Here is a 6,951-nt window from a genome sequence, read left to right as displayed (position 1 = left end):
TCTAGTAGGGATATCGAATGTCATCTATTAGGGGTACTGAATCAATATCGAATGCCATCTAGTAGGGATATTGAATGTCATCTATTAGGGGTATCTGTAATGGATTGAGTATAGCTTCCATGTCATTTTCCCTTAATCCATATTATGCTTGCAGATGGCTATGTTAAGCATACTGTTTTCAATTACCTATTTTTATGCCTTAAGATGCTTGCGAAAGACTACCATAAACATAATGTATTAGTAATAAAGATATATATAGACCCCCTTATCTGATAGGTTAGGAAGATAAGGATTAGTCTTATTATTAATAAATCTACTATTTTACTATACTATTCTAACCAAGTACCCTATCCTTTATTATTTCTAAGAGGCTTACCTAGTTAATAGACTTATCTACCCTATCTAGTAGATTATCCTTATAATTTCTAATCCTTCTTCTTTAACTACCTAAGTATTAGTTATAATGCCTATTAATATTAATACACTAAGGAAGGTTATTCCTGCATCTCTACCTTAACTATAAGAACCCCTTAGTGATATATTAACTAAATAATAGAAGAATATAGATAATATACCTCCTAAGAGAAGTAAATCCTCTTCTATAGCTATAAGGCCTTACCAGATATCTGATAAGGAAATCTAATAGCTATTCTAATATATTACTATACTTAAAAAGAACTAGCAGATGTGGAAGTCTACTAATAAACCTAAATATAAACTAATTACCTACTAAAATAATATCTATATCCCCTTTAAGGATAAATAAGAGGTTAAGTTTAAGAATCTCCCTACTTTTACCTTAAAGTATTCCTTCTAAAAGAGGGAAGAATAGATCTAGGATATAGAATATATATTTTAGGGAGCTCTAAAGAAGTATAGATCTAATAAATTTAAAATTATTACTGTAATCTTATAAATAGAATTAATCTATAGGCAGAGATAGTATAGTAAAGTTAGGGAACTATTAATAGAGGACTACTAAAATACTAAGTATTTCTAGTAGTTCTTCTAAGAATAGATAATTAACTTAATCTAGGATTCTATAACTATTAAGTTAAAAATAATTATATAATTATATAATACTAATTAACACTCTAATAAAGACCCACAGGAATTTTATATCTATTTAGATATATTAGAATAGCATTTTTCTTAATATTCTAAAAAGTAATAGACACTAAACTTCTTTAGTTATCTTATAACAGAGTTATATACCTATATATAAGAGTACCTGGATATACTACCTAATACTAGAGATAAAATAGTATTATAAGTATCTAAATACTAGACCTTACTCTAATAGGGATAGAAATAAAAGAAGAAAAAATTAGGAAAACCTTAGGAAGGAAAGTCCTAAGAAGATAACCTATCTAAATATTTTTATCCTAATAATAATAATAGATTAAAACTTTAATAAAACTAATTTAATAAAGATAGTAAACCTTTAAAGTACTATAAGTATAGGAGTAAAGAATACTTAGTAAATTAATATATTAAAAAGACTATAAAAGTTTAACTACTTATAGTAGAAAATAATAAAAGGTCAGAGTAAAACCTACATCTTTAATCTCCTATCTAGAAGTAGGGATAACTTACTATTTTTATATTTTAATAAGCCTAGTAAATAGTCTTAAAATATATATAGACCTAGATAGTTATACTAAGGTTAATATTATTAGTATTACTTTTATAAAGTCCTAGAAACTATAATAAGCAAAACTTATAGCCCTTATTATTAGAGCTATTAATAACTTTATTACTCCTACTTATAGGGTCTAGAAAGTCCCTATTATCATCTATAATTCTAGAGGGACAAAAAGAAGCTTTAAATAAGTATATATTATAATTAATTATAATCTATAACTAGAAGGAAGCCCTATTCTCCTTTCTATAACTATATTATATAATCTTTATATCTATCTTTTACTATAGAATTATTAGTAGTGGTTTAAGACTCCTACTTACTTAATCCTAACCCTATATAAGTTTATAAAGATATACTARAACTATATAATARTATTTACTATTATAAAGTTACCTAAATAAGTATAGCTCCTAGAGGAAGAAGAGTAAAGGCCTTTTAGTTTAAAGATTAAAGAATTACCTCCTAAACTATATAAGTATCTTAATATCTTTTCTTTAGAGAATTCTAAGATTATACCCTCTTATTCCTCTTAGGATTATGCTATTAAACTTAAATCTAGTAAAATACCACTATTTAGCCCTATATACCTACTCTCTTAGTCAGAGTTATAAGAATTAAGGGGTTATATTAATAAGAACCTTAATTATAGAAGAATCTAGCTATCTAAAAGTTTAGTAGGAGCTCCTATCTTATTTATTCTAAAGAAAGATAGTAGACTTAGACTATATATAGATTACTAAGATCTTAATAAAGTAATATATAAGAATCAGTATCCCTTACCTCTTATATCAGAAATTCTTAATAGGCTATCTAGAGCTAAATATTTTAGTAAGATTAATATCTAAGATATCTATTATCACATCTATATTAAGGAAGGTAATAAATAGAAGACTATATTTTAGAGCTATTATAGTTACTATAAGTATATAGTTATATCTTTTAGACTTACTAATACTTCTGCCACCTTCTAAAACTATATAAATATAGCTCTATATAACATCTTAGATATCTTCTATATTATATATCTAGATAATATCCTTATCTTCTTAGTAACTAGAAAGGAACATACCTACTATATTTAATAGGTTCTATAAAGATTATAAAAAGTAAAGCTATATACTAAAGCTTCTAAATATATCTTTTACTAAGATTATATTAAATTCCTTAGTTATATTATATCTGCTGATAGCACTTCAATAGATATAACTTATATTAAAGTTATTATTAACTAGGAGGAACCCTATAGTTACTATAATATTTAAGTTTTTCTAGGATTTTATAACTTCTACTAAAGATTTATTAGGAATTACTCCCTAATAGCCTTACCCTTAACTAGCTTACTTAAGGGTATAAAAGAAGATAAGAAGCTAGGCCTAGTTAAATTTATACTTATTAAGAAGTTAGCCTTTTAATACCTTATTAATATATTCTAGATAGCTCTACTATTATAACACTTTAACCTAGCTTTACCTATTTAAATTAAAATTAATACCTCTAAAGAGGGTATGGCTAGTATACTCTCTTAGCTAGATAAATAAAGAAGATAGTATCTAGTTATCTTTTAGTTAAGAAAGTTTACAGAAGCTAAGCTTAATTAGGCTATACTAAATAAGGAACTCTTTACTATTATTTACTTCTTTAAATACTAGTATTAGTATATTAAAGGGGTAGTATATTAAGTAGAAGTGCTTTTAGATTATATAAATTTATAAATATTTATAAAATAGCTAAAATTAAATAATAGATAAGCCTATTAGCTTATCTTATTAATACTATATAATTTTATTATTAAGTATTAAAAGGGAAAGGCTAACCCTGTAGATGCATCTATAAAGTAATATAATAGTTAGCTAGTAGTATAGCTAAAGGATACTAATATTATTATACTAATCTATTAGTAAATAGTTAGTATATAGTCCCTGAGGATATTATATTAAGTAGACTATAAACTAGAGCTAAGTAATATACTATTAGAGCTCTATAATTATAGAAATTATATATCTAAGTAAGATATTATATGCTAGGATAATCTAAAGAGATTAATAAATAATTAATTAATCTCTTATGCTCTTATTAAAGCAGCTACTTATAATAAGAATATCTATTTAATTAATATTATAAAAAATCTAAAAGAGTTAATTAGCTAAATCTAGAGTGAGAACCCTGAGGTACTTAACTAAACTATTACTATATATAAAGATCTCTCTGGATAAAAGTATTAGGCTATTAACTAAGAAAACTTATTATACTTTAAAGGTAAGCTATTCATGCCTAATATTAAGTAATTAAAATAGTATTTAATTAGTTTATACTATAATAAGCCCCTTGTAGGGTATTTTAGTTAAAATAAAACTAAAGTACTGTTAAAATAGAAATTTTATTAGACTAATATATAAAAAGATATTAAATCTTATATTAAGGAATATATAATATATTAAGAAACTATAATTCTAAGATATAGACTATATAGAAAGCTTAAATTACTACTATTACCCTCCTATCTATTTAGTAAATTATTAATAGATTTTATTACAGGTCTACCTCTAGTACTATATAAGATAACTATAGTTAACAGTATACTAGTTATTATTAATTAATTTTTAAAGTAGTCTTTATTCTTTTCTATCTCTAATATAATTATAGCACCAGAACTAGCTAAACTATTTTATTAGGAAGTAGAATTATAGTTTAGACCACTAAATAGAATTATTTTAGACTAAGAATCTATCTTTATAAGTAAGTTCTAGGGTAAATTATATTACCTAATAAAAATTAAATAATAATTATTAATAGCATTTCACCTATAGACTAATAGATAGATAGAATAAATAAACTAAATCCTTAAATAATATCTCTACTATTTTATTAATAAAGAATAAAATAATTAGGTAATTCTCTTAAGATAAGCTAAATTTACTATTAATAAGGGAGTTAATATTACTTTAAATAAAAGCCTCTTTAAAATATTATTAGATTATAATCCTAACTTCTATATATATACTAAGGACAGTACTAAGGAAGAAGAGATCCTAGCTATAGTAATATAAGTATAAAAGCTCTTAGATCTTTAAGAAAGATTAAGGGAATAATAGTAAAAAGCTAGTAAAACTTAAGTAAAGTACTATAATAAATATTATAAAGAAATAACCTTTAAAAAGAGAGATTTAGTAGCTCTATTAATAAAGAACTTAAAGTTAAAAGTACTAAGTCAGAAACTAGTACCTATATTTATTAGACTATTTTAGGTACTTAATACTATAGATATATAAGTATATTAAATTACTTTATCTATCTAATATAACTAAATCTATAATATCTTTCATATATTATATTTAGAACCATAGAATTATTTAAAGAATAATAAAATGCTACTAATGCTAGAGCTTAAAGATAATAATAAGTAGGAGGTTAAAGAGGTTAAAGATAATTAATTTATTAATAATAAACTCTATTATTTAGTAAAGTAGAAAGATTAGCTATTAGAGTATAACTAATAGATATATACTAATAATATAATAAATGCCCAGAGAGTTATTCAGAAGTATAAGAGATATAAGGTAAAATTATCTATTCTATCTAATATAGCTATATTAGGAAAAGCTAGGTATAATAAAAGATTATTATTAAAGTATAAGGATATTACTAACACCTAATAATCTTCTTAAATTTCTTTAAGGACAAGGGGAAAAGTGTTCTTAATGTCTACTAAATAAGAAATTCTATTAGGATTATCATTACTATAACAGTAAGTAATAATATGGTAAACTATATTAAAAAAATAATATTAGGTAGTAACCTAGGTTATATAACCATCATTACCTAGGATTAAATATAGTAACTACTAGCTATAATAGTATTTCTACTCTACCTTACTAGTATTAAGACTAGGGGCCTATAGTGAACTAAGCTCACTCTAATAAGCAGCATAAAAAATCTAATAAGTAGGTATATTACCCTAGATTATTATTAGTAATATACTATAATATTAATACTAAGATAATAAAGAACCTACTATAATGGTCTGCTTATTACTAGTTGAACTATAATAATAGTAATAGTATAGCTTAACATGGTTAAATATAGAGATAAGAGTAATAATAGTATAGGAGAGGTTACTCTATATTATATCTATCTAATTCTTATTAGGATTAAAGAAGCTAGAGTACTACTCTAGGATTATAGTAAGATTATATATATTTCCTAGTATACCCTCTAAAGTCTAGCTAGTTAGTATACTTAYAAAAYATRAGGAAGGGATATATATAATTAAGTAAGTTATATAATATTTAGAATACTACTTATATAGCACTAACTTAATAGTATTAAGGGTGTAAGGAATCTTAAATAGTTCTCTATTATTAATATTAAAATTATTTACTATAGTATATAAATACTTTAGGCACTATATAAATAGTAGCTTTATAGGCATTACATACATAGCATATACTAGAATACATAGTGGCATGATATTAATAAGTAGTCTTAATAAAATAACTATAAGAGTAATAAAATCTAATAAAATAAAGATAAAAACCTTAAGAAATAAGGCTAGAATAAAGGTATAAAATAAATAAAGCACTAAGTATAGGAGGAAKARRGAGAAGAAAAGAAAATAAAGAACTAGACTACTATATAAAATAAAGGAGTAATATACTTTAGTTACTTATAATAATTATATTATTTATATTAATATTATTAACCACATAATAAAGAGCACACCATAATAAAGGCTTTATACTAATATAATAATATTATATTAATAGTAATTCTATAATATTACCACACCCTTAATACACCATACCAATAGTTATTACTATTTTGAGAAATCTTGAAGCTATATATGACTATGGATAGTTATTATAGTGAGAAGGGGTATAATTTATAATAGATTAAGTATAGCTTCTATATTATTTTCCCTTAATCTATATTATACTTACAGATGGCTGCATTAAGCATACTATTTTTAATTACCTATTTTTATACCTTAAGATGCTTGCAAAAGACTACTACAAACATAATATATCAGTAATAAAGATATATATAGACCCCCTTATCTAACAGGTTAGGAAGACAAGGATTAGTCTTATTATTAATAAATCTACTATTCTACCATACTATTCTAACCAAGTACCCTATCCTTTATCATTTCTAAGAGGCTTACCTAGTCAACAGGCTTATCTACCCTGTCCAGTGGATTATCCTTACAGTATCAAATCAATATCAAATGTCGTCTATTAGGGATATTGAATGTCATCTAGTAGGGATATCGAATCAATATCGAATGTCGTCTATTAGGGATATCGAAT

The sequence above is a fragment of the Aspergillus viridinutans genome (assembly GCF_018404265.1).
Source record: "Aspergillus viridinutans IFM 47045 DNA, scaffold_5, whole genome shotgun sequence".
Taxonomy (NCBI): Eukaryota; Fungi; Ascomycota; class Eurotiomycetes; order Eurotiales; family Aspergillaceae; genus Aspergillus; species Aspergillus viridinutans.
This window is presented reverse-complemented; position numbering follows the sequence as displayed.